This window comes from Phaethon lepturus, unplaced genomic scaffold (assembly GCF_000687285.1).
Source record: "Phaethon lepturus isolate BGI_N335 unplaced genomic scaffold, ASM68728v1 scaffold18991, whole genome shotgun sequence".
NCBI lineage: Eukaryota > Metazoa > Chordata > Aves > Phaethontiformes > Phaethontidae > Phaethon > Phaethon lepturus.
The window spans coordinates 12,415-21,166 of record NW_010515783.1 but is presented as its reverse complement, the minus strand read 5'-3'; positions in this window follow the sequence as shown (position 1 = coordinate 21,166).

Below are 8,752 nucleotides of genomic sequence, written 5' to 3'. Positions count from 1 at the left end.
AAGATTTGGTTTTAGTTCTCATTATCTTACTTCAATTTGATTCATAATAAATTAATTTTTCCCCAAGTCGAGTCTGCTTTGCCCATGACAGTAATCGGTGAATGATCTCTCCCCTGTCCCTATCCCAAGCCACAAGCTTTTCCTTTATACCTTCTCTCCCGTCCAGCCAAGAAGTGACAGAGTGCCCTTGGTGGGCACCTGCTACCTGGTCAACCCACCACACAGTACAACGCTGGTGATATTTTTTGGCTCTAAGGCTGCTGTCATGCAGCTAAGCACAGAGCTCAGCAGTGGCTTTCCACTGAGGCTGGAACGGTATTGGAGTACACAGTATTACGTGCCACTTAGACCTGTACGTGTACCCTTGCATTTGTTTTTCTGCAGATATTTGGATATCTGCATTCTGCATGTGGTGATGTTTTGGAACATTACCTCTGCGTGTAAGAACCTCAAATAGCATCAAGTCAAGTCCAATGTCTGCTATTCCAGACAATGGAATATTGTTTAATATTAGAGATGTGGGATGTTCATGGAAAAATATGTGAAGGAATGCCTTTGAGTAAATCTCATATCTGTTTCTCAAACAACATGCTTACCGTAAGACTTAATTTGAAGGCTTATTGAGAGACAGTAAGCATGATTATATGAGAAAACCTGGCTCATATTGGGATTCTGCCACGTCCTTGGACCTTCCCCCACAAAAAATGTTAATAACAATCAATCAGGCTTGTTCCAAAAAGAACTGATAGAATTACACTTGTTCATTTAGCTTGGTCCTGCCAGGTGATGAACCCTCTGGCTTTGCTACAATAAGGAGTTACACAGATGATACATAACTTTGAATAATCCTTTTTGGCACTGTTTCCTTTACCCTACATGACTGAGAATTTAACCATCATTGTGCAACTATTGGTTTCAAGGAGGATTTTGGCTCAGAGGACCCTGACAAAGATAATTGATAGGAAATATCTGTTGGGAAAAGTTGATTCTGACCAACCAGCTGAACAGGGGCCATGATACTGCTGCTCCCCACAGAGGGGGGAGATCAGGGAGCTGAAGATGTGCTTTCCTTGAGGATGGAGCCAATCCCCACAAATATATTAAGCCATACAACAAAGACACCAAAGTAAACAACATCCAGCAAAATAATTGCCATTGTAGATAAAGCATAGTTTTTTTTTTTCCTTTGCACTTACTAAATTCTGTCCTCTTGATGGTAAGCAGCCAAAGCAACTAGCTGTGACTATTTTTTTCAAACTTCAGCCACTCAAGGAACTATTGCAGGTTAGATTAAGTAGTACCACAGCAGGTGGAGAACAAAATGCATGCTGCTTCTTGCCAAGGTTCACAACAGAGACTTGGAGATGATCTTCTCACCATGTCTACTTGCTTGTCAGCAGGGGCAGTTGGTGCTACTGTTGCTGAGAATGGAACAGCTGGATTACATACTACTTTTCTATTACTAAAGGGGAAGGAGGTACTGACATTGAAAGAAATAGTTGAAAAGGCCTGTTGATTGCATTAGTTAGTTAAAAATTATTGTGGTAAGCTAGCATTGTTTGGTATCTCTCAAATGGCCTCTCTTTGTAAAGGACATCTATACTTGCCACATAGTGACAACAGGTCCTCCTTGTTTTTCTCCCTAGCAGCTAGTTGGACATGTGCAGTCCCATGGCAATGAAGAGCCTGGCAAAGTTTTCCATGTGGTTTTTAGTTTTTCTCCTGTCTTTCTCGACCATCACCAATCCAGAAAATAGTAATTTGAAATAGCAAGATTTCAGAAGGCTTTTCTAGATCTCTTTTCGGGAACAATCTCTCTGGTTGGAAATACTCCATTACTTTCCACGTCACCAACTGGAAAACGGGGAAACATCCCTGACCAGTATTTCTCCAGTTACATTGGACATGAGCTATTCACCAGTTGCTTTTCTGCTAAAGCAAGCTTTATAGCAGTGCCTGGAAAAGCCCTATCATGAATGAGCAGTTACACAAGGAAGCTTTGACTAAGAAAGATCTTAACAGGGATTGTTGAAGTCACGGTAAAATCTCTGCAACCACCTCTAATTGCAGCAAATCTAGATGTGCAGGCAGGAAAATTCTCCCAGTTGCAGAAGACAATTTTCTTGTTAGTCTGCCTTGACAGCCCACTATTGCTTGAGGAAATGGAGCCAAGCTATCACTTTTAGCGCTTCAGCAGGTGATTCACTAGCAGCTGAGTCGTCCCTGTCCAAGGCTAACACATCCAAAACCAATCCAAAAGGGAGGGTGGACAGCTGGGGAAAGGAAGCACAACAAACCTTCCTCCACTAATTCATGCCATCTGGGAGTGACGGGAGTGACAGCCCATAGGCCTGCAGCTTTATTTGCAAAATATTGTTTACAATTTTTATTGCAAAGTCCACAGGGAAAAAAGACTTAATTTTATTTAACAGTTCATCATCATTACACAAACTGTTGTTCTGGATTCAGCTTCAGAAAACAGGAAGCAATACTCATAAGATTGGTTTGTCAGGCTTGCTTTATTTTGCAGACTTCTTGTTGTTAAGTTGAACAATTAGATGGGACAATCGGAATTGAACCCACTGACATGCAATTGGAGTCTTTTGGTGTTAGAGGTCTCTCTGGTGAGCCACAGAGGATATGAGCTGTTGCAGAGTCTTGACTCATCACTTTGGTTGGTGGTAACCCAGGCATACACAGGAGGTCTCTTGGCCTTTAGGCCAACTGAACAGAAGGGCAGCAACCACAAATGGTTATCTGTGAGCAGATGGTGTGTGGTGCCTGCAGCTCAGTGCTTGCACAATCCCTTTGCTTCAGCATGGAATTACATAAAACCAGCCATTAAGCTGCTCCCTTTAACCTGTGCTTAGCAAATTTGATCAGCTCAGTGAAAGATCCAGCAAGTGTGAGAACTGGCGGAAGGTTGAAGATGAGACTGTCCCTAGGCAAGGGGATGGGGTAAAGGGAGCAGGGTCTCCCCATTTGACAATGGTGAGCTGTTAGATAGCTCAGTCCTACAATTTAACTCACCTTACAATGTTTTGTTTACTGAATTCAGATACCACTTTAAAAAAAAAAAAGTAATAATTAGTTGCTTTCCACCTGCTGCAACTGACAATTAAACACCAAACTTTGCAAGATAAAGGTACACATGGATTATTCATTAACCCACCGTGCAGGAAAAGCAAATTCACAGACTGTGTAATGCTTTAGAACACTTGGCTACAGTCAAAATACGTCTTAAAAATCACTTTGATCTGTGGTTTCCACAGAGAAGTGCACTTCCATTCTGACCGTGCAGCCTGGGTTGAAAACAGAGTTTCTGCCATCAAGGGTGGGGGTGAATGGAATGGACACACTTGTCTCCTCAAAGGAAAGACAAACTTGGGATTTACCTCAGGACAAGAAAACTGGACTAGAACTAGGCTCCAGGTTCCCAAAGCAGCTCAGTTTCTGTAAGGGAGCATGCATGGAGGCAAAATATTCCCATATCTTCTCTCCTTTTTTGCCCCCACTTCCCCAGACAGGAGGAGGAGTCAGGAATTTTGCATGCAGTGCAGGTTCTTGAGAAACTTAAATGATGGTGTAAAAACATCAGGAGTGGGATATCAACAGTTAAAGGTCAGGATTTGAGATGTATCAAGCAGCTAGGCATTTCCACACTGTGAGTATAGCCCGAGACATACCCAGAGAGCCAACAGTTACAGGGAAGAAACACCTAAAATCACAGCTTTCCATTCAGAAAACCTCATCTGAAACTCGTAATGTTTGGGCCTGAGTCTATAAATACAAGGGTCCTGTGGGGACGGGACCTACAATGAACAGGGTGCAGACTGCAGTGTGCTCTAATGGAACATGCCATCAGTGATCGAGGATCCAGACTTTGCCGTTTGCTGACTTGGGAACTTTGATACCACAGGTGCATACAAACTTCTAAAAGTTACTCAAAAGAGTGAAGTATCTATGGCCTAGGTCTGTTGTTTTGTTTTGTTTTTTTAATGCTAGATTTTACATTAGCAATAAGACCACTCTTCTGGAGGATTTTTTTTTTCAAGATAAAAACATAGTTCTGTTATTAATACCAAAACAAGTCTGCAAATACTCTCAAGTATTCTTTTTTTTTTCCCCCATTCTGTTTCCCCATGCTTGAATTAGCCTCACAAATGATACTTAGCTTGGTAACATCCAAATAGTTTAAACACGTCTCAAAGAGGGTCAAAATGCGCTTCTAGTTTTGAGAGCTAGAATGTGATTGCTCCACCAGAGGGAAAACACGCACGCGATCAGACACATGCAGCGAACACTGACCTATAAATGCCTGCTTAGGAGTGTGCCGATTTCCTCCCCGGTTCTGTTGTGGTGGATTTTTTATTTGTTTGTTTTTTAGGGGAATGAAGCCTAGAAGTTTGAACAATGAAATCACTGGTTTAGGTTTACCTGGGAAACTACCTGTCTTCATAACAGGGTTTAGAGAAAGCCTCTTCTGAGGTGCCATTAGCTGCCACTCCTTGCATCATTTTTTTCAGCACAGCTGGCAGAATGTGGTCTGTATGAAGAATGTTGGAGTTTTTTTTCCTGCTCTTGGTTAATAAAATCTTAGCTGTCCTTGATAGCAGGGAAAATTCAGGGCAGACTTAAGGAGCACAGAGCTACTGTTAGACATCATCTTTTTTTCTCCCAAGAATCAGGTTTTTGTAGTACCTGAGGAAGAAAAGTACCAGTTATATAATTTGGCTTGTTGGGAATGTAAAAAATTACTTTGATTTCCTACTGCTGTCTTTACTGAATTAAAATACACTTTAACTCTGCTGGGTGGCCAGAAGTTGGGATACTTTCTTTCAATGCCTATAGGTAAAGCTAACAATCAGTGACGCTGTTTGCGACACCCCCAGATAAATTGTTAGGAGCAGATGACGCACTTGCTACTAAGCAGGATGTCACACTTGCATCTCAAACAGCTTTGGTTCTGTCTAGCAGAGAGAACATTTCAAAAGGCTGCTATCCTCATTTACAGCTTTGTCACAACTTGTGACATTCTGAGGTTCATTTGGAAGAAGAATAATGCCACAACTCCCCACCCTGACACAAGCAATGCATTTTCTTACATGTAACTAGTCTTCAATAGTTTAAGGGTTTCTCATCCATCTCACAGAAGTAAACTTACTCCTACCAGTCACCTAGAAGGGTTCAACACTGCAGCTCACTCCTTGCAGACTGCTAACAGCTTCTTTCAGAGCCACCAGTGAAAATGAATGAGCATTCACACGCATGTAAGTCGCTGGCTCAGATCTTTAGGACAGATTGTTATGGATATGGATGTTTCTCAATAAATCAAGACTATTTCATGGACACAATGACTGGGGTTATATCAGTGGATAATACTGTTATAAGAAATAGAAGTTAAAATACAATGAGATTATTGAAGGGCAACTAGTTGGTGTTGTTTCATTTATTTTCAAGTGGACAGATGTTTTCTAAGAAATTGCTTTTAGAGTTTTTTTTTTCTGTTGTCAGAGTTGCTGGACTTCAAAAATTATCAAATTGAATCAAAATATGCTTCTAATTTTAAGAGAACCAAATGAAAACTCCTCTTTAACAAAAAACACATGACTAGGAAGAAAAAACAATATTGTTTCAGCTTCAGAAATCAGGAAGTGATGGCACAGTCTAAGGAATACGTATTTCAAGAAACATAAAATTAACTTGGCAAACAGATACCCTCACAACCAAATACTAATATTTCAAAATAAAATTTATTTCTATCTCACTTTGCTAACAAAACTTATTCCAGTGGCTGAGGTAGTGACATGTGATATCAGTTTGCCTGATTATTTCACATTGAGAAAGACTTATGAAACCCTACCTAACAAAACCAAGTAGTCAGCATGTGCTGAGGGATGAAAGTAGAAGTGATAGCCTGAAGTGGGATCACGGGCAGTGAAACAAAGGGCTTGTAGATGCCTTACTCTAAGAAAAGCCATGCTAAGGACCTACCTTCATAGTATGGCATTCTGGCAGTCTAGTAAGCAGTTTCACACTTGGAAAAGTGCTTCCTGCCCAGAAACAGCAAGCCATATTAAACAATTGCTGTAATGTAAATAAAGGGAATATAAACAAAGTCTTCTTCCTGTATCTCAAAGAAAGCTGATCTTTGTGCAATTCTTCAGGGGTTTCAGGTGGAGAGGGGAAGGCTGTAACCTTTTTGTTTTTCTTTGACTAAGTCATTTTAAGGTCATTTGGATAAATACTGTGGGAGTCAACACTATCTGTGAGCTGCCTCACAGGCTCTGTGTCAGACAAAATCCAAAGCACATGATCTGTAATATCTCATCCAAGACCCACTGTGAAGATACAGCATATCCCAAATCCCACACACATCTTTCAGTGGAGAAAGTGATACAGGGAGGCAATTTCTGGCAAAAAAAAGATTCCTTTCTGATGGTGCAATCATCTTTCTTTGGAGAAGTCACACTTAATTATAAAAAACTCCCAACTTTTGTGGTTCTCAGTCTTTGGGGATAGAGAGAGATGACTTCCTGTCCAGAAATGTTGAAATCTCTATTGAATATGGGCTTTTGAAAGAAGAACGCTGCATATGCCAAAGCATTCACTACCCACGAAAGTTTATGCATGTGAATTTAACATGGTGAATGGATCCCCTTGTTAGAAACCCCACAAATTACTGCAAGACTGGAAGCAGAGTTCTAGGACGCTTTCTGGTGTGGTGAGAATTTCCTACTCCAGCCCACTTCGAGTTATCTCTGTTGAAATGGAAAGCAGTGAACCAGGCATATAGCAGAGCTCACCTTTCTTTGGCTTTTGCCTCAAGTTTGTGGGTTGTGGGGTTGGGTTTTTTTCTAGTTTCAGGGGTGGGTTGTGTAGCACAGTATCAATCCCTGCTTTAAACAGCTGGAGCAGGAGGAGCAGCCCTGCAGTGAGTGCTGCTGCTGTGCTCCCCGCAGGGTTGCCCTCACCAGCTCCGCTCCGTCCCCTCCACAACACCGCGTGAACCAGATAGCCTAGTCAGCAACAAATTATATTGCACTAATAAAAATAAATTTCTTGGCAAAGTACTTGATTTGGCTCGATCTAGTTTGATGAAAAGCAGTTTATTAAATTAAGTCAATTTGCTTACCTAAAATTTGCTGAATATGTTCTTGCAACGCCACATGTCAAATGTCCTTTTAAAGGCTTGTGCAAGAACATCTGCAAGCCTCCTGTGTCAGAAACATCTCATCAAAAATATTAATCCCTTACTGAACAGAAAATGTTGTTTCTCTTTGGTCGGTGCAGAATCTAGCAATGTGAAAGCTGAACTGGAAATAAATCGTGAAGAACTTCCACATAAAAATCATTCTTTACAGGTGAATAGCAATTCTAGACCTGATAGAGGATGCAAACAAAAACATACATGAAGCCATTAACATTTTAATTTAGAAAATTACTCTGGTTTTAGAAACAGTGCCAGCTTCTCACTGCTTTACTGGTAGCAATAACCAGCAACAAATGACCAGCCTGCATTTCCAGACCAGTACAAAATCAGGCAGATCTACACCCATTTGCATCAATCTGAGAATGAGATTTCCCTGACACAAGGAATGGCTGGCTGTTTGCAAACACCCAGCTTTGCAGCAGCTTTTCCAGCAGCCCGATCTCCTGCAGCTGCCAACTGGAGGAAATCGAGAGAGATACTGATGCTCTCTGCCAACTCCTGGCTGGCAATTTTTTCATGCCGCAGAAAACTAAAGGATTTTGTGAACTCTTCCCGTCCCACAGCAGCCCACAAGAGCTGAGGTGTTAAAAGTATTTATTAACATAATTAATTCTCAGAGTTATGAACATTCAAATTTAAAGGGTAGAAATCTGAAAACTGCTTTTAACGCACAGGTAGGTAAACACGTTTCAGTGCTTTTCTACTCCTCATACACATGTGCTTGCAGCACGGAATTGCAACGTGATCACATCTACAACTAAACAGACTGGCACACTGTCAAAAAGATTAACTGCCCAGCTGGAGATGCTAGGAAATTGTGGCTCCTTTGGGTTTTATTTTCTGTTAGCTGCCTGCCACCTCGAGAATCGCCACCCTCGCATGCTCACAGCTTTGAAGACCTACGTCCCCTTTTTAAGCACAGAAAGCCTTGCTTGACCTATGACAGCAGCTGTGGCTTCAGCATTCGCTGCCTTTTGCGGCTCACTCAGGCACCCTACATTGTCCCTTCCAACCCAGGGGCACAACCGTGGTTGCAGCTGCACTGTGAAATGCCTGGGGATCCAGCTGAGCTGAAAAGCACTGGTCTTCCCTTTCTCCCCATTTTCCCTTTGCTATTTTGCAGCTGGACACATTCTCCAGGCTAGAATCACAAAATCATTAAGGTTGGAAAAGACCTCTAAGATAATCAAGTCCAACCATTAACCCAACACCACCATGCCCACTAAACCATGTCCTCAAGTGCCACGTCTACATGTTTTTTGAACCCCTCCTGTGATGGTGACTCCACTACTGCCCTGGGCAGCCTATTCCAATGTTTGACAATTCTTTCTGTAAACAAATTTTTCCTAGTATCAAATCTAAACCTCCCCTGACAACTCAAGGCCATTTCCTCTCATCCTATCATTTGTTACTTGGGGGAAGAGATCAACACCCATCTCACCACAACCCCCTTTCAGGTAGTTGTAGAGAGGGATAAGGTCTCCCCTCAGCCTCCTCTTCTCCAGACTGAACAACCCCACTTCCCTCAGCTGCTCCTCA